We start from the raw sequence: 25261 nt of genomic DNA, 5'->3' as shown, positions 1-25261 counted from the left end.
AGACCCTTGGTTATTTGAGAGAACATGATTTCCAATATAGCAATATTCTGTATCCCGTTGCACCAAATGGTGCAAAGTCCAATTCAAACCAAGAGCTAAATGCAAATATTTGCTTAATAATGTAAGAATGTAACAAGATGTGCTCAAGACATGATAAAGCACTGTCTCCGTGCACTTCTTAGGAATATTGTTCATTGCATCATACTCCCTCCGTCCCAAAATAAGTGACTCAACTTTGTACTAGCTTTAGTACAAAGTTAGTACAAAGTCGAGTACTACAAAGTTAGTACAAAGCCGAGTCACTTATTTTGGGACGGAGGGAGTATATGTTATCATGTCACGGTAGTACTCCGTACATAAAGAAATATAAGAGCGTTTAGATCTAAACGCTCTTATATTTCTTTACGGAGGGAGTAATTTGGATTAAACAATAGAGATAAAGAACGGCAACACAGAATCAAGTTTGTCTTAGGGATGATAGTAAATTACAACAGACACTGACAAAGATTCAAGAAAAGTGCCCTTCTGTCGGAAGAAAAGATGATTTCTTCAGTGACCATATAAGGACCTTGCTTCAGTGGTCAATGGTGTCGTTGTCGTCGTGGGCTGCACCAAACAATGGCCTCCTCGAGCTTGTTTGTCCAGAGACCCTATACACCAGAGTGTTGGTTGTTTGATCAAGAACCAAAGAATAGCCTCACGTGTTATTTTTGGTTGTTTATATATCTTGGAAGGTGAGTACCTAATAGTCTGGTTTCAAGTAAGCAAGTGAAGGAAAAGGTAACATTTTTACTTCTGAGGAAATATCAACAATCTGGTTCTAGAAAAGAGTTAATGGACCTACCTCATGTAGGTAGCTACTGAACTAAAAATGCAGATAGGTTAATCAGCAAGATTCTAATTCTGAAAACAATAAACTGATCAAACTTGTAGAAAAACCGCAAAATTATTATTATCCTGATTGACCAAATAAGCATGTGCGCACAATAAGTTCAGAATTTTTGTTGCTAAGAAAATGAGCTAAGGTCTACGTCAAAAGAAGGTAACAAGAGCAATACTGTGGGTATAGCCATCATGTTTGTACAGAAAAGAAAGTTATCATCTTTGCAAATAACTCTTCATCTTTAACTACTCATTTGAACATCTCCTAATGTTCCTGGTCATGTAAGCAAATATTAAACATTGTCTCCTTCGAGGGACAAAAAACATCAATGTTCATTTTCACATTGAGTTAATTCTTTTTAAGAAAATCTATTGTTCCTGAAAACAATCGAATGCGCAAAGTAGTTTAACAAACATGCGCCTATATATACCACATAGCCAATGACTTCTGACCATGACATCTTTGCTTACCTGATGATGTTAAATATGATTAAAGGCTGAATAGCCTGGGCGACCACAAAGTTTTGGACTGTCAGTACAGAACTTTGTCCAATAACCTATATTAGTATAGGGTGTTGAGAAGGAAGCCAGCTCGAAAAAAATCTAATAAGAAAGCTTCAATTGATAAAAATATAAAAACAACCTATAATAATGTTACTATATATGAACTTTAAACTGTAACTGAATGGTAGAGATTATAGTGCTTCAATGTACGCAAGAATAAACTCTTCTAATAATTTTATTGCTAGTCTTTCAGTCAATATTCTGGGTGTAAGAAGAAATAAACATGGAAGTGGACTGTCCATTGAATGTGTGGGAAAGGCATTGTACCGTAAATATCTATGGCATGTCAATTTATATATACTAAGTAAAACACATTATCCCTTTTGTCTATGTAAAGAGAAGAACATTTGATATTGACACTTGAGTTATTTCATATCTATGGCCTACAATCTCTATATCCCCTTATCCGGGTGCCTAAACTCTATCTCTACCCATAATGTTAGATGGCCTAAGCAAGCGCACCGTGGTACCAATTGCCTATGCAGATACCAATTCTTCTGGATTATACAAAGCAGTTGTTGAAGGACAACGCAGAACTAATTTGAAAGCTCACAGAAAATCAGGTAGCAGCAATACATGACACTCCATCAGCATCTTGTTTCCTTGGTCCATGCTTGAAATTTCCTACTGAACTGTAGCAGGTCCGTCAATTGTGCAGGCTAAAGTATGTATATGTGGTAAATAGCATGCTGGCAAGAATTTAGTTGAAATAGAAGATGAAATGCAATTCAAAATGAAGGTTTCTGTAACAGTTTTGTCATTGGATAATCATCATATATCACAGCTACTAATCATGGGTTAGTGCAGAGTTCTCTATAAAATATTTTCCCACAAAAGGGAAAAAGAGAGAGTGCTCTCCAAACATAGAACGGAGCTGAATAATAGACTCCTACCAAGTCCACTCTATGCAACAAAAATATGGTTGAGGAAATCCACCAACAGAAACTAAATTTGCAGCTCACACTAAACAACATAGTTTTTTTTCTTGAGTTTACGCTTGCAGTAATTACATGGAGTAATTAGACTGTTGAAAAAAGGATGCTCCAACTATATTAGAAGTCAACCTACTGTAAATTTCATTTAAGAATAATATAGCATTCACTTTGCGATATACTTGTATGCGTATTTTCTCGGGATCTCACTTGCTTCCCTATTATGTACACCCACACGCTCTCCTCCATAATAAGTATATGTTGCCTACTCCCTCCGTTCCTAAACATAAGTGTTTTTAGAGATTTCAAATGGACTACCACATACAGATGTATATAGACATATTTTAGAGTGTAGATTCACTCATTTTGCTCCATATGTAGTCACTTGTTGAAATCTCTACGAAGACCTATATTTAAGAACGGAGGGAGTACTCCAGTAGCACCTATCCATATCTTCATTTCCCTAGGAGATTCATTGGAAGAGAAGAAGTAAAGACTCTGCTCTTCGCCTTTATTGCCTATACATACATACATACACATATTCGGTTGACAAAGCATGGTTTACTTTGTAAGTATCGTCACTTTGAAATAAAACACGTCTCTGCAGCACTTCTCTTCCTCTCGGATGTCAATACGAAGACTGAAATTCTGAATTTCCGAGTTAACCTGTAAATGCCGTTCCCCAAGAACCCGAACGATCACTGCTACTTGCCATAATCCTGCACACAAAACATCGGAAAATAAGAATTAGGCATCTGGCAGAGAGCCTTGTCGGATGATCCGAGCAAGCGCTGGAAGAGAGCCTAGACGGCTACCATATGGGAGAGGGAAGAACGCAAGCCAACGTCAAGCAAGCAAGGAAGTTCAGAGAAATGCAGCGTAAAGTTCAATAAGAAGCAAGAAATTATGTAAACAGAGACACATGTGAACTAATCTGGCAGCAGTTTTAACACAACAGTTTTCTGAACATTTGACAAGACAACTCATGTGCATTTTGATAAACTCTGTATACTGGAAGTAGGCGTCACTCGCCAATCTTAGTGCCACATTATTACATTACTTCCGCACTCTCCATGGCGCGAATATGCAGAATTTGGCATGTGTTGGCAATTGAAAAACATTGGATACAGTATCTTTGACTTTAGCAGAAAGCAAAACATTGGTATAGTGCTCAAACAATCCCAAAATGGTATTAAGAAATGAGAAATGGGAAACCTGTTAACATTGTTCAGTGCTCAAACAATCCCAAAATGGTATTAAGAAATCTATCCTGGCCTTCCAGTTTATAGAAAGAAAAGAGACAGGAGCTTAGACAGACTTTACACAATGCTAATTCATCCACTAAGCTTCTGCCAGAAATAAGCATGCATTGCAGATTCAGTAATTAGCTGTGTTGCATGTAGAACTATGGAGCATTCATGGCTGTATATAATTTTCACAAGCTGCGATTATTTTGTCAGGGACTCATGGTTGTATATAATTTTCACAAGCAGCAACCCCTATGTGACAACCTACCCTCCAGTGACAAAGCTATAAACTATCTAATGCACCAAAATGAAGCTTTCGGCATTCTGGACATGCCTATCACCATTTTTTTAGTCTCTTTGTGGGCTCTTCAAAATAGGGATGAATACAAAGTTTCTTAAAAGCACACATGTTCAGAACCAAATGTAGATGAAATAAAGCTCAACAATCAATATGCTATGCTAAGTAACCAATTTAAAACCAAGATGGAATAAAAACAGCTTACCCCTAGAAATTGGTTCTGAACGTGCAATGCAGTCTGTTCTAATTGTTGTTGTACCGATTCCCATCAAAACTGCAAATGAGAGGTAAAATTCTGAAAACTCTTACATTCATGAACATAACTATTTGTAGTGATTCCCATCAAAACTACAAACGAGAAGATAAAATTCAGAAAACTCTTACATTCATTAATATAAATAAATATTCACAGGTCAACTATATAGAAAGAAAAAGGCACTTTCTTTTCATCTAAAAGGACTTTACCAACACATCAATACCATGTGTGCAATCTGGACAAGCTAGCAAGAGTTAGATGCAAAGGTTACATGAACTAACTGGACATGCCAAAATAGTAACCCCTCTTCCGGTGAACATACCTGAAAAATGACATCTTTGAGTTGCTCCAGAACTGCTACTTCCTCGTTCGAGGAGCTCTCTATATCAGCCACTGACCTCCTCATCCTCATGGTGCTCACCTCAGCCTGCAATTTCAGCGGATAGGGATATCCAGGAAGAAGAAACAAGTGGAAGAACAGAAATAGTGAAAAAGAAAAGAAAACCAAGGTGTCTTGATGCCTCGACGAACATGCGACCTCGGCAGGAGGAGAGGATGGACCAGGGTAGCGGCGACGGCGCGATACCTCAACCAGGAGGCGGCCACTCCAGCACGGTAGATGGGGAGGCATGGACGCGTGGACCGACAGAGATGCTCATGTCGATGAAGACGATGAGACGGCGCCGGTATTTCTTTATCAAAGTTTTTTCATCAATTATCTGTAGAACATAAAGAGAGATGAAGGAGAACATGTCAGAGTGCAGAACTACCTCACATATTCAAGCATACTAACTGAAGGAGCACCTTAACAAACACGTGTTGCAGGCCTAAATCTGTAAGGAATATTTCCAGATCTTCTATTCCGAAATCAACTAAATATTGCAATAGGAAAAATGCATGGATAAAAAGCTTGCCTTGGACATCCCATACTCTTTCTGAAGACTAAATCTAAAATACATATCTTAGCCTTAACAAACATATTCAAGCATACTAACTGAAGGAGCACCTTAACAAACACGTGTTGCAGGCCTAAATCTGTAAGGAATATTTCCAGATCTTCTATTCCGAAATCAACTAAATATTGCAATAGGAAAAATGCATGGATAAAAAGCTTGCCTTGGACATCCCATACTCTTTCTGAAGACTAAATCTAAAATACATATCTTAGCCAGCATAGTCAAAATCGAGGAAGCAGCATCTAACTGAACGCAAATATCATCTCTCGGTTCAGTGAATAAAGCTACAGAACTGGTACATAGAATGAGTAAGGAGTGAACTCACCAGGTTATGTGGCATGAGTGTGGTGAGATGAGATGATAATGACCTGCAGGAGAAAAAGGGATGCCAAAAAATTTTAGTTCATTGGAGCTAAATTTCAGAAAAAGATGAAATACTTGAGTAAAAACCTAAGCACGAAATCTTCGCCTCGGCCGAGCTTGGATTTTTGTCAAACACATAGCAAGCATAGATAAAACAGAATCCACAGAAATAAAGCTGAGAATTTCTGAGGATCAAATCAAAAGAGAGAGAGAGAGACGACTATGGGTACCTGCGAGGCTGCAACAGGGCATACGTTCCATGTAAGCTTAGATGAAGTGGCCGCCTGCGCTGCTCCTATTGCTGCGCTTACAACAGTTAAATTAGAAGCATTTTGTGGCAGCGCAACTTGAATTAGGACAGCACAAAGCAGGGCTACAAAATAAATATTCGAACTCGAATTACAATAGAACATAGCAAGGTCAACGAAAATGAATAAATGTATTTGTGGGCAAGAGAAACACTTGAGAACATAACGATTTTAACTGATTCCGACTCACTGCCAGCATGGTCTGGGCTTAAATTAAACCTGCAATCACAGGGAAGGCAGAAGCAAATAACCTAAATCAAAGACATGAACAAGTAGCTACATGAAATAAAAATAAGTGGTAAGAGTTAAAACTGGAGCATAGTCTTTTTTGGTTGTAGGATGCAACATTAGTTTGAATCTCTATTGTTGCACCTTTGCAGATAAATCTGGATTCAAAATGTTGCCTAGTAAAATAATTTTAAAGGATGACAAAGTTACGATTTAGAAAAGCTGCAACTCAATAGTAGGTTGTACTTGAATTAGTCAACTACGACCTGCAACGAGCAAGATACCTTTCAATAAGTCAGTGAAGCTCAGCTAAAGCATGTGTCAAACAAAGAGGAGGTAAAGGGTAAATAAGCCTGTCTCGGTTGGGGTAGGGATGACGGGTTACAACACTGGTTCCTAAATGCAATTATCCAAGCCGGTTGCTGCAGTAGTTGAGAATTACCGACCAAGAATAGAGAAAACCTAATGTCTGGGGAGTTTAATTATTAAATAAGAAAGGTCAAAAAAGTCAAGCAACTGAAAAAGAACCGCAGAGGCAAAATAGGACCACCCGCTAGGCCGTATAATTCCATCTTCTGGAGAACCACCAACGAATCCGAATCAGAATTGTCAAGGACTTTAAAATTAAACAGTCGAGAGGAGGAAATTAAATGGAAAGAGTGATGATCTCCAAACATAGACCACCGAGACGATAAGTGCCCCCGCTAGGCCATATAACCCCCAATTTCTAGAAAACCACCAATAAATACAAATTAGAATTGTGAGATTAAAGATGAGTTGTGGAGGGGAAGAAATTAAAATAGAGAAAATAATGATCATCCAAACACACATCATCAAGAAGACAAGTCACCCTGCCCCTAACCATATAATCCCATGTTTTAGAGAAACAACCAATAATAATAATAATCTAAATCAGAATCTTTGGACACTAAATTGTTGTACTGAGCAAGCGAAGAAGTTAAATCAAGAGGGGTCGAGAATTTGCGATATCCAAAGATTCTGAGGGATCCAAAAACTACAGTTCAACAACAAAACATCATCCTATAAGATTTGAGAAAAAAACTAATGAACTGTAACGATAGAAATTAGCAAGACCAAACCTTCACCCTTGGATTCATCTTTGCATAAGTACTATCGTACTGCTACTACTGCATCTAAATGAGCACAAACACATAATAAAAACGTGATCAGCTGCTCCAACAAGGCACACATACCACAGAAATTTCCATCTGTTCTAATTAATTCAAATCATCCTCCCATGATGATCTTGTACTCGTAACATTCCTGGGGAGGGCTAGCAAAATCATCAAAGTCTACCAACTACGATCCATTTGTATCATCTCCATGCTCATATCCATATGGGGCACATACAAGCTACTAAGCTTAGGTCAAAATATCACAAATCCAAGTGCTCAAGTTATCTCCAACCTAGAATCCAACTAGTAATATCCAAGATGATCCAATAGTCCACCAATACGACATTCATGCTAATCAAACTATACCTATATAAATCCAATATATCTCATGTTGATCATGCTACACCCTAAAGTTCTCCAGTTTCAAGCTCATGTCAAAATATCACAAATCCAAATGCTCAATTTCAAGTTTAACTCCGACCTAGAATTTAAGCAGATATATCATTGAACCTAACACAAACAACATTTCTATTACTCCAATAGCTTTGTTTTCTTCCTACTAATTCAATCCAAGATGATGTAATTTTCACAATCATGTTGATCATATTACACCCGTATAAATCCAATATATTTTCGATTGTCATACTACACACAAAAGTTCTCCATTTTAAATCTCTAAAAGTGTGAATCCAGTACAAATCATAACTATGATCAAACCAAGCCCACTATCATGGTTATCTAAGTCCAGTATAAAGCAAGCTTCCACTAGATGACTATAGATCCAAAAATTAGAAGTTATTTATCCATCAGATTTTTTCAAGATCACAAACACCTAAGTAAATCCAAATTGTTCCAAGGTTATTAAAGATCCAATTATCCACCAATATAATATCAATTCATAAGTACTACCCCCTCCTACTACTGCATCTAAAGGAGCACAAACACATAATAGAAGCAAGATCAGCTGCTCCAACAAGGCGCATACCACTGAAATTGCCATCTATTCTAATCATCCTCCCATGATGATCTTGTACTCGTAACATTCCTGGGGGAGGGCAAGCAAAATCATCAAAGTCTACCAACCACGATCCGTTCGTATCATCTCTATGCTCATATCCATATGGGGGACATACAAGTTAGTAAGCTTAGGTCAAAATATCACAAATCCAAGTGCTCAAGTTATCTCCAACCTAGTTTCCACCTAGTAATATCCAAGACCATCCAATCGTCCATCAATACCGCATTCATGTTAATCATACTATACCTATGTAAATCCAATACATCTCAGGTTCATCATGCTACACCCTAAAGTTCTTCAGTTTCAAGCTCACCCCAAAGTATCACATCCAAGTGCCCATTCTCAAGTTTAACTCCGACCTAGAATCCAAGCAGATATATCATTGAACCTAACACAAACAAAATTTCTATTACTCGATTATGTTTGTTTTCTTCCTACTATTTCAATCCAAGCGTGTGTTTGTTGTATTGTGCGACTCTGCGTGCGGTGGCTGTATATGTGTGTATCCGCTTGTTGGTACCTTGTTGAACCTTGTGCTTGGTGGTTTGCTTTATATATAAAGCGGGGCGAAAGCCTTTTTCGGTAATAGTCAATCAATTTTCACAATCATGCTGATCATATATTACACTCATATAAATTATCTCCGATTGATCAAACTACACCCTGAAGTTCTCTAGTTTCAATCTCTAAAGGTGTGAATCTAGTAGTAATCATAACTATGATCCAACCATCTTCCCACCATCCCCTCAACGCTTGGCTCCAAGTACAATGAGTGACGACAATGACACTCTGCTCCCAACAACGTTTTCATCCCTTCTGCCATACCTCATGTGCAATCAGCTGCCTGCCTGTCCGACCAGCATCCTTTGCCTAGCTTCGGATTGCTATGTGTGATGCCTCAGTCCCACAACAACTCATGTTCCCCTGTTGGGCGCCGCCATAGACACACGGGCAGTCGGCACCGCAATGGCTAACCCACGAGACACAGCCCGAGAGCACGACGTTACCTACCGCCAAGGCCAAGGATGCACGGCGGCAGAACGTGTGATGCCGGATCAAGTCAGTGGCACAGAACCCGCAAACAAGGGAAGGGCGCCAAGCCGAATTGGCGGGAAATGAAAATTGCACGGGAGGTGTGGGAGAGGGTGAAAACCCTGTCAGCCACAACGGGCTTTGCGCCAAGCCATTGCGGCAATGTCGATCTTCAGGCGATCGAATAAAGCTTCCCATGTGCTATCGCATCGCTCCTCTGCAACTACCTCAGTCTCCACGGGATTACTATAGATCCAAAAAATAGAAGTTATTGATCCACTACATTTTTTTCAAGATCACAATCACATAAGTAAATCCAAATTGTTCCAAGGTAATCTATTTATTCACCAATATAATATCACTTCAAAGTGATACCCTCCTACTACTACTTTATCTAAAGGAGCACAAACACATGATAAAAGCAACATCAACTGCTCCAACAAGGCTCATACCACTGAAATTGTCATCTATACTAATTAATCCAAATCATCCTCTCATGATGATCTTGTACTCGTAACATTCTTGGGGAGGGCTAGCAAAATCATCAAGGTTTACCAACTACGATTTGTTTGTATCATCTCCATGCTCATGTCCATATGGGGCACATACAAGCTACTGAGCTTAGGTCAAAATATCACAAACCCACGTGCTCAAGTTATCTCCAACATATAATCCAACTAGTAATATCCAAGATGATCCAATAGTCCACCAATACCACATTCATGCTAATCATACTATACCTATATAAATCCAATACATCTTAGGTTGATCATGCTACACCCTAAAGTTCTCCAGTTTATAGCTCATGCGAAAATATCACAAATCCAAGTGCCAAATCTCAAGTTTAACTCCGACCTAGAATCAAAGCATATATATCATTGAACCTAACACAAACAACATTTCTATTACTACAGTATCTTTGTTTCTTTTTACTATATCAATCCTAGATGATGTAATAGTCCATCAATTTCACAATCTTGCTGATCATATTATACTCATATAAATCCAATATATCTCTGATTGATCATACTACACCCTAAAGTTATCCAATTTCAGTCTCTAAAGGTGTGTGTCTAGTACAAATCATAACTATGATCCAACCAAGCCCATTATCATGGTTATCTAATTCCAGTATAAAACAACAACAACAACAACAACAACAACAACAACAATAAAGCATTTGCCCCAAACAAGTTGGGGTAGGCTAGAGGTGAGCCCCCTAAGATCTCACGACCAACTCATGGTTCGAGCACACGGATAGCAAGCTTCCACACATTCCTGTCCATAGCTAGTTCTTTGGTGATACTCCAATCCTTTAGATCTCTCTTTACGAACTCCTCCCATCTTAAATTCGGTCTACCCCGACCTCTCTTGACATTCTTCGCATGTTTTAGCCGTCCATTATGCACTGGAGCTTCTGGAGGCCTGCACTGAAGATGCCCAAACCATCTAAGACGATGTTGAACAAGCTTCTCTTCAATTGGTGCTACCCCAACTCTATCTCGTATCATCATTCGGACTCGATCCTTCCTCATGTGGCCATGCATCCATCTCAACATACGCATCTCCGCCACACCTAATGGTTGAACATGTCGCCTTTTAGTCGACCAACACTCAGCGCCATACAACATTGCGATTCGAACCGCCATCATGTCGAACTTGCCTTTTAGCTTTTGTGGCACTCTCTTGTCACAGAGAATGCCAGAAGCTTGACGCCACTTCATCCATCCGGCTTTAATTCGATGGTTCACATCTTCATCAATACCCCCATCCTTCTGTAGCATCGACCCCAAATATCGAAAGGTGTCCGTCTGAGGCACCACATTGGATGACTATAGATCCAAAAAATTAAAGTTATTTATCCACCAAATTTTTTTCAAGATCACAATTACCTAAGTAAATCCAAATTGTTCCAAGGTTATTAAAGATCTTTTTATCCACCGATATAACATCACTTCATAAATACTACCATCCTCCTAGTGCGTATGAAGGAGCACAAACACATAATAAAAGCAAGATCCACTAAAATTGGCATCTATTCTAATTAATCCAAATCATTCTCTCATGATGATCCTGTACTCGTAACATTCTTGGGGAGGGCTACCAAATTCATTAAAGTCTACCAACTACGATCCATTTGTATCTATCTCCATGCTCATATAGGGCACATACAAGCTACTATGCTTAGGTCAAAATATCACAAATCCAAGTGCTCAAGTTATCTCTAACCTTGAATCCAACTAGTAATATCCAAGATGGTCCAATAGTCCACCAATACCGCATTCATGCTAATCATACTATACTTAAATTCAATATATCCCAGGTTGATCATGCTACACCCTAAAGTTTTTCAGTTTAAAGCTCATGCCAAAATAACACAAATCCAAGTGCCCAATCTCAAGTTTAACTCCAACCTAGAACCCAAGCACATATATAATTGAACCTAACACAAATAACATTTCTATTACTCCAAAATCTTTGTTTTCTTCCTACTAATTCAATCCAAGATGATGTAATAGTCCATCAATACTCAGAATCATGTTAATCATATTACACATATAAATCCAATATATCTCCGATTGATCATACTAGACCCTAAAGTTCTCGAGTTTCAATCTCTAAAGGTGTGCATCTAGTACAAATCACAACTATGATCCAATCAAGCCCACTGTCATGGTTATCTAAGTCCAGTATAAAGCAAGCTTCCACTCGATGGCTATAGATCCAAAAATTATAAGTTATTTATCCACCAGATTTCTTTTCAAGATCACAAGCACTTAATTAAATCCAAATTGTTCCAAGGTTATTAAAGATCCATTTATCCACCAATATAATATCAATTCATAAGTACTACCCCCTCCTACTACTGCATCTAAAGGAGCACAAACACATAATAGAAGCAAGATCAGCTGCTCCAACATGGCTCATACCACTAAAAATGTCATCTGTTCTAATTAATCCAAATCATCCTCCCATGATGATCCTGTACACTCGTAACATTCCTGGGGAGGGCTAGCAAAATCATCAAAGTCTACCAACTATGATCCAATTGTATCATCTTCATGTTCCATATGGGGCACTTACAAGCTACTAAGCTTTGGTCAAAAGATCACAAATCCAAGTGCTCAAGTTATCTCCAACCTAGAATCCAACTAGTAATATCCAAGACCATCCAATAGTCCACCAATACCGCATTCATGCTAATCATACTATACCTATATAATTCAAATACATCTCAGGATCCTCATGCTACACCCTAAAGTTCTCCCATTTCAAGCTCATGTCAAAATATCACAAATCCAAGTGCCCTTTCTCAAGTTTAACTCCGACCTAGAATCCAAGCAGATATGTAACTGAACCTAACACATACAACTGAACCTAGAATCCAAGCAGACCGTGTGATGCCGGATCAAGTCAGTGGCACGGAACCCGCAAACAAGAGAAGGACACCAAGCCGCATTGGCAGGAAATGAACAATGCATGGGAGGTGTGGGAGAGGGTGAAAACACTGTCGGCCGCATCGGGCTTTGCGCCAAGCCGTTGTGGTAAAGCTTCTCATGTGCTTTCTCATCGCTCCTCTGCAACTACCTCAGCCTTCACTGGATTACTATAGATCCAAAAAATAGAAGTTATTTATCCACCAGAATTGTTTTCAAGATCACAATCATCTAAGTAAATCCAAATTGTTCCAAGGTTATTAAAGATGTATTTATCCACCAACACAATATCATGTCATAACTACTACCCTCGGCCTACTACTACATCTAAAGGAGCACAAACACATAATAAAAGCAAGATCAGCTGCTCCAACAAGGCTCATACCACTAAAATTATCATCTACTCTAATTAATCCAAATCATCCTACCATGATGATCTCGTACTCGTAACATTCTTGGGGAGGGCTAGCAAAATCATCAAAGTCTACCAACTACAATATGTTTGTATCATCCCCACGCTCATATCCATATGGGGCACATACAAGCTACTAAGCTTAGGTTAAAATATCACAAATTCAAGTGCTTGAGTTATCTCCAACCTAGAATCCAACTAGTAATATCCAAGATGATCCAATAGTCCACCAATACCGCATTCATACTAATCATATACAATGCCTATATAAATTCAATATATTTCAGGTTGATCATGCTACACCCTATCCAGTTTCAAGCTCATGTTTAAATATCACAAATCCAAGTGCCCAATCTCAAGTTTAACCCCAAACTAGAATCTAAGCAGATGTATCATTGAACCTAACACAAACAACATTTCTATTACACCAATATCTTTGTTTTGTTCCTACTAATTCAATCCAACAAGATGATGTAATAGTCCATCAGTTTTCACAATCAAGATGATCATGTTACACATTTAAATCCAATATCTCTCTGATTGATCATACTAGACCCTAAAGTTCTCCAGTTTCAATCTCTAAAGATATGCATCTAGTCCAAATAACAACTATGATCCAAACAAGCCCACTATCATAGTTATTTAAGTCCAGTATAAAGCAAGCTTCCACTGGATGGCTATAGATCCAAAAATTACGAGTCATTTATCCACCAGATTTTTTTTCAAGATCATCAAAGTCTACCAATTATCCGTTTGTATCATCTTCATGCTCATATCCATATTGGGCACTTACAAGCTACTAAGCTTTGGTCAAAAGATCACAAATCCAAGTGCTCAAGTTATCTCCAACCTAGAATCCAACTAGTAATATCTAAGACCATCCAATAGTCCACCAATACCGCACTCATGCTAATCATACTATACCTATATAAATCAAATACATCTCAGGTTCATCATACTACACCCTAAAGTTCTCCAGTTTCAAGCTCATGTCAAAATATCACAAATCCAAGTGCCCATTCTCAAGTTTAACTCCGACCTAGAATCCAAGCAGATATGTAACTGAACCTAACACATTCAACATTTCTATTACTCCAATATCAGGTTCATCATACTACACCCTAAAGTTCTCAAGTTTCAAGCTCATGTCAAAATATCACAAATCCAAGTGCCCATTCTCAAGTTTAACTCCGACCTAGAATCCAAGCAGATATGTAACTGAACCTAACGTATACAACATTTCTATTACTCCAATATCTTTGTCTTCTTCCTACTATTTCATTCAATGATGATGTAATAGTCAATCAATTTTCAAAATCATCCTGATCATATTATACATATAAATCCAATATCTCTTCGATCATACTACACCCAAAAGTTCTCCAGTTTCAATCTCTAAACGTGTGAATCTAGTAGTAATCATAACTATGATCCAACCATCTTCCCACCTTCCTCGATCGTCATCCCCTGATGCTTGGCTCAAACTACAATGAATGACGGCAATGACAATCCACTCCCAATAACGTTTTCATGCCTTCTGCCATACCTCATGTGCAATACGCTCCTTGCCAGTCCGACCGGCATCCTTTGCCTGGCTTCGGGGTGCGATGTGCGATGCCTCAATCCGACAACATCACGTGTTTCCCTACTGGGCGCCGCCATAGCCACACAGGCAGTCGACACCGCAATGGCTAACCCACGAGACACAGCCCGAGAGCACGACGTTACCTACCGCCAAGGCCAAGGACGCACAGTGGGAGAACGTGTGATGCCGGATCAAGTCAGTGGCACGAAAACCGTAGCAAGGAAAGGACATCAAGTCGAATTGGTGGGAAATGAACAATGCACGGGAGGTGTGGGAGAGGGTGAAAACCCTGTCAGCTGCATCGGGCTTTGCGCCAAGCCATTGCTGCAATGTCAATCTTCAGGCAATCGAGCAAAGCTTCTGATGTGCTTTCTCATCGCTCCTCTGCAACTACCTCAGCCTCCACTGGATTACTATAGATCTAAAATTTGGAAGTTATTTATCAACCAGATTTGTTTTCAAGATCACAATCATCTAAGTAAATCCAAATTGTTCCAAGGTTATTAAAGATGAATTTATCAATCACGTATAACTACTACCCTCCTGCTACTACATCTAAAGGGGAACAAACACATAATAAAAGCAATATCAGCTGCTCCAACAAGGCATACATACCACAGAAATTTCCATTTGTTCTAATTAATCCAAATCATCCTCCCATGATGATCTTGTACTCGTAACATTCTTGGGGGAGGGCTAGCAAAATCATCAAAGTCTATCAACTATGATCCATTTGTATCGTCTCCATGCTCATATCCATATGGGACACATACAAGCTACTAAGCTTAGGTTAAAATATCACAAATCCAAGTGCTTAAGTTATCTTTAACCTAGAAACCAACTAGTAATATCCAAGATGATCCAATAGTCCAATACCGCATTCATCCTAATCATACCATACCTATATAAATTCAGTACATCTCAGGTTGATCATGCTACACCCTAAAGTTTTCCAGTTTCAAGCTCATGTGAAAATATCACAAATCCAAGTGCCCAATCTCAAGTTTAACTCCGAACTAGAATCCCAACAGATGTATCACTGAACCTAACACAAACAACATTTCTAGTGCACCAATATCTTTGTTTCTTCATACTAACTCAATCCAAGATGATGTAATAGTCCATGAATTTTCACAACCAAGCTAATCATGTTACACATCCGAGCCCGTTCCAAGGTTATTAAAGATCTATTTATCCACGAACATAACATCACTTCATAAGTACTACCCTCCTCCTATTACTGCATCTAAAGGAGCAAAAACATATAATAAAAGCAAGATCAATTGCTTCAACAAGGCTCATACCACTGAAATTGTCATCTATTCTAATTAATCCAAATCATTCTCCCATGATCATGACTCGTAACATTCTTGGGGAGGGCTAGCAAAATCATCGAAGTCTACCAACTATGATCCGTTCGTATCATCTCCATGCTCATATCCATATGGGGCACATACAAGATACTAACCTTTGGTCAAAATATCACAAATCCAAGTGCTCAAGTTATCTCCAACCTAGAATCCAACTAGTAATATCGAAGACCATCCAATAGTCCACCAATACCACATTCATGCTACTCATACAATACCTACATAAATTAAATACATCTCAGGTTCATCATGCTACACCCTAAAGTTCTCCAGCTTCAAGCTCATGTCAAAATATCACAAATCCAAGTGCCCATTTTCAAGTGTAACTCCGACCTAGAATCCAAGCAAATATATCATTGAACCTAACACAAACAATATTTCTATTACTCCAATATTCTTGACTCTGACTCTCTGATTTAGGATCGGCACACGAGTGCTCTACTTTGTGTGGGCCCTCGACGCTGTGACTCGCACAGCCTCTGGAGCTTGGCAGGCTTCACCTTCCCTCCGCTACCACATCCACTAGTCTCTCCAACTCTCTTACCTTGTCTACTGACTCTTTGTGGCATCATCATCTCAGTCACATGTGTGGCTCTCGTCTCTCATCCTTAGAATGATGTGGTCTTCAAGGATCCGCCTCTCTCAATGTAACTTTAGACAGTCAAGTTTGTCGGCTCGATAAACACGTTCAGTTACCATATCCTCATAGCAAGTCTGTGTCTCAGCGTCCTTTCAATCCTATTCACTCTGATCTTTGGGACCCAGCTCCCTTTGCCTCGAAAGGAGGCCATCGCCACTATTATCTTTACTCTTATTTCTCTCGACACAAGTCGATATATTTTATGCCTTGTAGTGAGGTCTTATCTATCTATAAGAAGTTTGCCGCCTTGGTTCATACCCAGTTTTCCACTACTATTCATGCCTTTCGTGCAGATACAGCTTGTGTGTATCTCTCTCATTTGTTGCGCAGATTCCTTGTTGAGCAAAGCACACTTGCTCGGTTCTCTTGTTCTGGTGCTCATGCTTATAATGGGGTTGTTTAGCGCAAGCATCGTCACCTTCATGAGGCGGCTAGCGCGTTGATGATCGTAGCGACCTATCTCATCAACATTCATCCCTCCTCAACTCTACAGGGTGACATTCCTCTCGAGCGTCTTTCTGAGCATTCTCCTAACTGTTTGGTTGAGCGGCAACTTCATTTGTTTGGTTGTATTTGCTATGTTCTTCATGCACCAAACTGCTTGATCAATTTGTTGAATGTGTCTTCTTAGGTTATAGTGATGAGCACAAGGGCTATCGGTGTTGGGATCTTGTTAGTCGTCGGATGTGCATTTCTTGAGATGTGACTTTTGATTGAGTCTCGTCCTTTCTATCCACCTCCATACTCTCCTTCGACCTCCCCCATTGACGATATTTCTTCCCTCAATTTTCTTGATACACTTATCACTCATTTATTGCCCTCGCCCACCTATCCCAGCTTATCCCCGTACTACTGTTATAGACCCCACACGTCGCCACATGCGGCTTCCCCACCTCATTCATTACCCGAGGCTACCTCACCTCGCTCATCATGAGGTTTCCGCAATGATTCCCCCTTTATCATCTTCTTCACTACACTTGTGGTCCACGTGTTGTGGATCCTTCTAATGAGCCATCTCCCTCGACTACTATGGCCTTTCCTGGTGGCAACACACCGCCTAAAGCTCGGCCTACTTATGGCTTCCGAGCTCGCTCGCTTCTGCCTATTGACCGCTATGGTTATTGGTTATTTTGGCATCGCTTTTCTCGAGACGACTTCTTATTATGACGAATTTGTTCATCATGAATTACAGCATGCGATTGTAGAGGAGATTGTTGCTCTTGCATGCATAGGCATGTGGGATATCATTTCCCTTCCTCCCTGTTGCATGAGGTCTACATATAGCTACCACCGGGGTATTCTCTTCCTGATGGCATGGTTTGTCGACTTCACCGCTCTTTTATGGCCTTAAGCAAACCCCTCGTGCCTAGTTGGATCATTTTGTCTCAGTGGTGATTGCGGCTAGTTTTCGGCGAGTGCTCATGATCCTACACTTCTTGTCCACCTTTCAACTTGTGGTCTAACTCTTCTTCTATATGTCGATCATCACTGTGATGACTCTAAGTACATTGCCTTTGTGAAGGCTCATCATAGTGGGTTTCTTATGTCTGATCTTGGTCCTCTTTGCTACTTCCTAGGGATCGAGGTTTCTTCTACCTCTAATGGCTTCTTATCAAGCTCATCAATACATGCGGCTTTCCCGCCTCGTTCATTACATGATATTACCTTACTTGGCTCGTCCCCTGAGGCTTCCCCAGTGATTCCGCCTCATCCTCTTCTCTACTACACTGGTCGTCCGCATGTTGTGGATTCTTCTGATGAGCCATCTCCCTCGACCGTCTTGCTCTGCCCTCCACTATATGCTCTGCCACATTGTCGTTGCGGCTAGGATGGTAGCAAACTCACTAGCGTCGATGCCTTTCGCGCGACATCGCTAGAGACTTCATCCTCTCAAGTTGCATGAACGGCCAGAGGGGACACTGCCACCATGGCTGCTAGCATTCCCTCTCTCGGATCATGAAGTGTATGGGAGTGAGACTAAGACAAATACGAGAAAGGAGACAATTACTAGCGTATTAGGGGAATGAGGCCCAAATAGAAGTGTTGAGATGCCCACTACCAAAATGGTTGGTGTATTCTTCTCCAAAGTGGGCTACTACGAGACACGATGGGCACATCGATCCATGTAGTGATTTTCATGACGGTTATCATCAGGATACTCAATACAATGCCCGAGCTTGCCATCAAACATGCTTGCCGAAGATTTGGCCGATGTACGGGGATGGTCAGATTAAGCGTTTTAGCAAGCATGTGGTGGCAGTAGTGTGGATGCTCCACATAGTTGCAGCTTGTCGGGTTTGACCACACGCCAAAGATGCAGCTAGCCTTCAGCCTACATCGGTTTACAATGGTACGCCTCCTCTTATTACATATGGAAAATTGCAGTATTGAGTTGACTTCTCTTGCCCAAGCAATTGCAGTTTGTATTGAAAGTACGCTTCTCTGGCCCCACACAAATAGATCAGTTTCTTTTAGGACTACTAAAGAAAATAGCTTTAAAGTTCACCACGTTCATAATGATCATGCAGCTATTTGGTGAGCAGATATGTAGAAGTACAACTACTCGAAATTGGTGTGGTCCGTGTGCAAAATCCTAAAGGCCATGCTACATCTACTTCAAATAAGTTTTACTTAATTAATACTCCCTCCGTTCCTAAATATAAGTCTTTTTAGAGATTCAAATAGGAGACTACATACGGAGCAAAATGAGTGAATCTACACTCTAAACTATGTCTATATACATCCGTATGTAGTCCATAGTGAAATCTCTCGAAAGACTTATATTTAGGAATGGAGGGAGTACACTGTAATTTTTTTAGAAAATAGTTAGCACACTGCATTGTAGTTTAAACAAAATAATATGAGGGGATGCACTGAAGCCAGGAAGAACTAACAAATTGATGTTTGAAGATAGAAGACCCAGTTGCCTTGATTTCATCTGGACCAAAGGAAGCTTAGCTTTAGTATCATGCATTTTCCTCCACAGAAACAATTGCCTACTCAAAGTGGTTCCCTCAATGTCCATTAGGTTGAACGTTGGATGGGATACACAATCTACTTCTGTGAGTTCGGTAAAAAAATTCCTGCATGACAGCCAACACCAGTTATATTGCAAAAATACTGAATTTGTATTTCCTTTTAACAAAGATCTTAACTGTAAAAGAACTTTCATCGGGTTTTGAGGAATATTATCTTAAGCCCTCCCTCTGTAAACTAATACTCCCTCTGTACCAAAATAAGTGTCTCAAGCTTAGTACAACTTTGTACTAGCTCTAGTACAAAGTTGAGACACTTATTTTGGGACGGAGGGAGTATAAGATCTTTTATGTAAGTGAGACCGTATTGGTAATTAACTTAATATGGATCATGCGTTATTTCGAGATTCAAGCAATAGTCCACTTTATTCTGTATTCTCTTGCATAACTGTGATTATAAAACTAATATGATACCTTATTTTCTTCTGACATTTTTTGCATGTTTACGTACTGCTTTGTTTATATCACTTCTCGGATTTATATATAGTACCAACTTTAGAAATATAATGCGGGTGCATAACAATAATTTTTTAGATCAATCAAGCCAGTAAAGTGTGTAAGTTTATCAAATATACTTATTCTAGAAACATCCATATCTGCTTGCCATCAGAATATGCTATAATCTTATTTAAATTTTTGCAGGTTAAGTCAAACTTAGCGCCCTGCTACAAAATCAGATTTTCCTAAATATTGCTACCATGGCAACTTCAGTTTATAATTCAAAAATAGAGATATAACTACTGTTGATCGTTGTGTTTCTTCTTCGCAACTTTACCCTTCTTAGTTTACTCACAACAGAACTATATATGAACTTATTTTCTCTTAGTTACTCGGGCATCATAAAAATAACATGCACCCATATTTCATTGCAGTCTTAAGTTTGAGAATTTTTTTTAAGTGAAAATCAGTAGGGAAGGCCACTACTGAGCCAATTTCAGATTTTAATGGATACTGTACAGATGGTATGGTGAAAGTTCCAGATAATTCAAGTTAGCCAATTTGATATTCACTCTTTGTGCTCTGATTAACTAGATGAGACAAAGTTAAGTCCATACAACACATGGCATTACTAAGTTTTCTTAATATCTAAGACAAATATGTTGATCACTTTGTAGTTAATTGATAATTTTAATTGATGTATAAAAGAAAAATAAGTGCTCACAGTATACTTGATTGTCGAGACATAATCTTGATGGTAGCTCATCTTCGAGTCTTAGTACTCAACTTACACCAGTTTCCTTTGCTGTTGTTACCCTTGCAGATTTCGTATGGAGGTCAAAATCCTGCATGGAGCCACCATTTTTTCAGTTCACAAACCGGCACTTATGGATTACATATATAACAAAGGAAATATGCAGCTGATCTAATTGTCTATACTTCCATTTCTTATAACAGGGTGCGCTTATGAAAAAGTTTGCCACAACCCTTTTCTAAGACAAAAACGTGATATTCTTATTTTTCCTCACAACGTTAAGCAATAATAACCACCATAAGACTAGTATTCTGATAAGGCATATTCCCTTACTGATAATCCAAGAGTTAATGTTTCTTTTCTTAACTGACGAGAAAAAACAGAAAACCAAATTTAGGATGTCTCTGTTTTTGTCGACTTCTATAAAGAGACTATAGTGCATACAAACAACACGATTACAGGCCTTCTACTATGCAGTGACCTATACTTATGGTTCTCTTTCCCTCGAAGGTTATTTCTACTGTTACAAGACCATAGTGCATATGAAACTATTTATCAAGCTTCAGTCATCCCATAGGCTTTGAGGTAAGTTTATATTGTTATTTGTTTGTTCTCAGGCATATAATCTTAGTTTTTGGAGAAACACCCATAATCCAAATCAGAACCGTTGTATGCTAGATTATGTTGTGCAAATGAAGGGAGCTATATCGAGAGGGATTATCGAACATAGAAATCTGGGATTATTTGCCACTAGCAATGAACACCGACCCTCAGAACATCAGCATTGTGCGTGTCTTTCCACAAAATTAGAACTCATTTTTTTACATATAGAAGAACGGTGGAGCTTCTTAAGCAGGGAGCTACGCAATCAAGCAGTAGTATATCTGGTAGGTAGGAAGATGAGTTGTTCCTTAGGTAGTGTATAAAAAATAACTGACAGAAACCATGAATTTGTTAATAAGGCAACCATGTTAAGTAAACAAAAACCCACTTTCATCTCGTAGGCAGGAAGATAGGCTGTTGAATAGTACCGCAAGAGAACTGGGAAATAATGCAAAAAACAAACTGATAATGTTATACTATGTAATTTACAGAAATGGTCAAGCATTTCCATACTTGATGATTTAATGAACGCATAGCTTTCAGATTAAACACCTTATAACCGCAGTTCCAAATGAGAAAAATTGTGTCGCAATTCAGGTGCACTGATTTTTAATATTGGTGCTGAGACCTGTCACGAGGGCATAATCTATTCCATTAAACAAGTAACATTTTCCTTGTTTTGCTCAGTACAATTTCATTATCACAACTGAGACTTATCTTGAACAGAGTTAAGCACCATCTATTCCATTAATCAAATGACCTTTTCCCTATTCTGCCCAATACAATTTCATGATCACAGCTGAGACCTATCTTGAACAGAGTTAAGGCATCATCTATTCCATTAATCAAATGACCTTTTCCCTATTCTGCCCAATACAATTTCATGATCACAGCTGCATATACTACCAATTTTTATCAACAACGGAAAATTGCTGGAGATTAGAGCAATTATGCAAGAAGAAAAGCAATGGAAATATTAATGATTTGAAAAATAAACAAAGCGGGATCAAAAGAGACGTCATACAGGCTATCACTTACGTAGCGATTGCTTCTGCTGCTAACATTTTCCGTCACAATCATCACACCACCAGAATGCACTTGATCATAGTGTGATCCATGTGAAGTTGAGATCCTCGATAGTTGATACAAGTGCTCAACAATTGCCCCTTTTGATGAACCCAAACCGAAGTACATATCCCCAATCCATGCGGCTGCACATAACAAGTGGAATTTAGAAGGAAATCGCTGGAAGACTGGCAGCATGTATGGTTGTTTCTGATTCCTGAGGGGGGATGTGTGGTTGGTTTAGTACCTTTCTTGCGGGGCGGACGCAGTGGTCGTGCTCGCGGGAACAGGCGTCGAGGTCGTCGCAGGGCTCCTCCCACCGCTGCCACCACCCATGGACGCTCAAATCAGAAACAAATGACAATACAATCCATGGATTCGAGACAAAGGGTTGAAGGGCACGCACAGTCGTAGTTGAGGGTCGCGGACGAGCGGCTGCACGGAGGCGGCGGCAAGGAGGAGGACCTACGCCTCGGGGCACTCCGCCGGGACGCCGTAGGGGAGGGCTCCGTGTCGTCGCGCGCCCAGCCGTCCACGGCGCCGTCGTCCTGGGCCTGGTGCGGGACGGGTGGCGCGTCCTGCTCCATCTCCGCGAGCTAAGGCGAGCAAACGCTGGGCGAGGCGGCGAAGATGGTATGCGCGACGCCTAGGGCTTTCGCGTGCACAATTTGGACTCTCCCCTCGGTGGACTGGCCGGCGTCCTCGATGGATTGGAAGCCGAACCTTACATCCATTGATCCCCTGCTCATCGTGAGACGGGGATGAGAGGAGGTGTGCGCGTGCGTGCGTGCGTGCGTGCGACGGACGAAGAAACGGGAATCGGCCGGCGGCGGAAGCGACGGGATGTGAGAGAGGGAAAAGACAGCGGCGGCGGATTGGTTTTTCCGCTGCGTGGGCTACTGGGCTGGGTTTTCTTTTCTCTTTCTTGTCGAAGAACAACTTTGGTAAGTGAAGGCCACGCACCAACGGTCAGAAGGGGGGGTTTTCCTATACAGCGCGTGGCAGGTTTTGGGAAGGTTGAACCATTCCAAACCTATATTCCCACCCTTAAAAAAACTTGTTTTCTCATTGTTTTTTTTCGTTCCGGTTTTACTCCTTTTCGTTTTCGTTTTCCGATTAACTTTTATTTAGTTTTCATTTTTTTTTCCCAAACTTCGAGAACATTTTCTGAAATCCGGCACCATTTTTTCAAATTGGTGAATATTTTCTGAAATTCAAACATTGTTTTTTCAAATCGGGGTGAACATTTTTTTAATTCAGAATTTGTTCACTATAATCAAAGAATATTCAGACTTTCTAAAAAACGAACAAATTTTAAAATGGAGAACATTTTTATATATTGTAAACCTGTTACGAATTCACGAACATGTTTCAAAATCGTGCAAATTTTGTTAATTCGTGAACACTTTTGAAACCGTGAACAGTTTTTCAAATGATGAACATTTTTCCAAATTCACTACAATGTTTTGAAAATCGTAATTTGTTTTTACAAATTCGTGAACACTTTTAAAAATCTTGTACATTTTGGAGAATTTCACGACATTTCTGAAATTGTACATCTTTTGAATATTTTAAACATTTTAGAGAAATAAATGAACATATTTCTAAAATTCATGAACATTTCTTAAAGAAATTGAGAACATTTTTTGAGTGACCTAACATTTTTTTTGAAATCATGAATAATTTTTTGAATCCGTGAGCATTTATCATTTTCCAAACATTTGTCCGAATCATGAACATTTTTTGAATTGACAAACTTTTTGCCACAACAGAGGAAGTACTTTTTTGGAATCCCAAATTATATTCAAAAAGGAAAAACATAAAGAAAAAGGAAAAAAAGAAAGGTGAACAAATTTTGAACATAATTCAAAATTTTGAAAAGGTTAATAAAATAATGAAAACTTGCAAAAAAATTCGAATACAAACATAAAAACTGAAATTCTGATCATTTTTTGAATTTTTTGAACTATTAATGAAAATTGTAAACATGTTTCAAATTTTTAAAGAAAAAATAAAACATGAAAAAATTGTAATTCCAAAAAAATGTGAACAAATTTTGAATAACACGAACAAAATTTTCAATTTTCAATTTTTTGAAAAATAAAAAAATGAAATTTCGAGCAATTTTAAAATTTATGAAGAAAAAGAAACAGAAATGGGAAAATAAAAACGAAAAATAAAAATAAATAAAAGAAAATGGCACCCTTCGAAGTGATATATGGACGTAAGTGCCGAACCCCTCTGAATTGGTCAGAAACTAGGGAACGGGCGCTCATTGGTCCGGACATTATTCAACAAGCTAAAGAGCAGGTTCGCATTGTCCAGGATAATCTCAAGGCGACCCAGTCCCGCTAGAAGAGCAACTATGACCGGAAACACTGGGGTTCAACTTATCAACCTGGTGATCAAGCTTATCTGCGTGTCACTTCTTTGAGAGGCACTCATCGGTTCGGAGTCAAGGGCAAGCTAGCTCCGGGCTACATTGGTCCCTTCCGTATTCTCGCCCGTCGTGGACTGGTGGCTTATCAATTGGAGTTGCCACCTTAGTTCTCTCACGTCCATGACGTCTTCCATGTGTCGCAACTTCGTCGATGCTTCAAGGATCCGGAACGTGAAGTGGATCCGGAATTGATTGAAGTTCAAGATGATCTCACATACAAAGAGCATCCGATCCACATTCTTGAAGAAGTTGAACGTCGAAC

General features: G+C 39.4%; 1 long non-coding RNA gene across 9 annotated transcripts; it reads right to left on the bottom strand.

The window, feature by feature from the left end:
- Positions 1-437: 437 nt before the first annotated feature.
- On the bottom strand, positions 438-23384 carry LOC119325459. Of its 9 annotated transcripts, XR_005157545.1 has the most exons (15): positions 22966-23384; positions 22807-22881; positions 22533-22705; positions 20862-20982; positions 19559-19747; positions 5961-6025; positions 5729-5871; positions 5461-5503; positions 4766-4898; positions 4502-4606; positions 4129-4197; positions 3045-3097; positions 2000-2078; positions 1354-1439; positions 438-650 (listed from the first exon to the last, which is right to left on the bottom strand). It is a non-coding gene; the product is annotated as an uncharacterized LOC119325459 (long non-coding RNA). The 9 variants fall into 9 exon arrangements; XR_005157539.1 differs by having other exon boundaries at positions 1909-2078; positions 5729-6025; XR_005157535.1 differs by having other exon boundaries at positions 5729-6025.
- Positions 23385-25261: the final 1877 nt, after the last annotated feature.

This window comes from Triticum dicoccoides, chromosome 1B, assembly GCF_002162155.2.
Source record: "Triticum dicoccoides isolate Atlit2015 ecotype Zavitan chromosome 1B, WEW_v2.0, whole genome shotgun sequence".
NCBI classification, from domain to species: Eukaryota; Viridiplantae; Streptophyta; class Magnoliopsida; order Poales; family Poaceae; genus Triticum; species Triticum dicoccoides.
The sequence above is the reverse complement of the archived record's forward strand: the minus strand, read 5'-3'. Positions and strand labels throughout refer to the sequence as shown.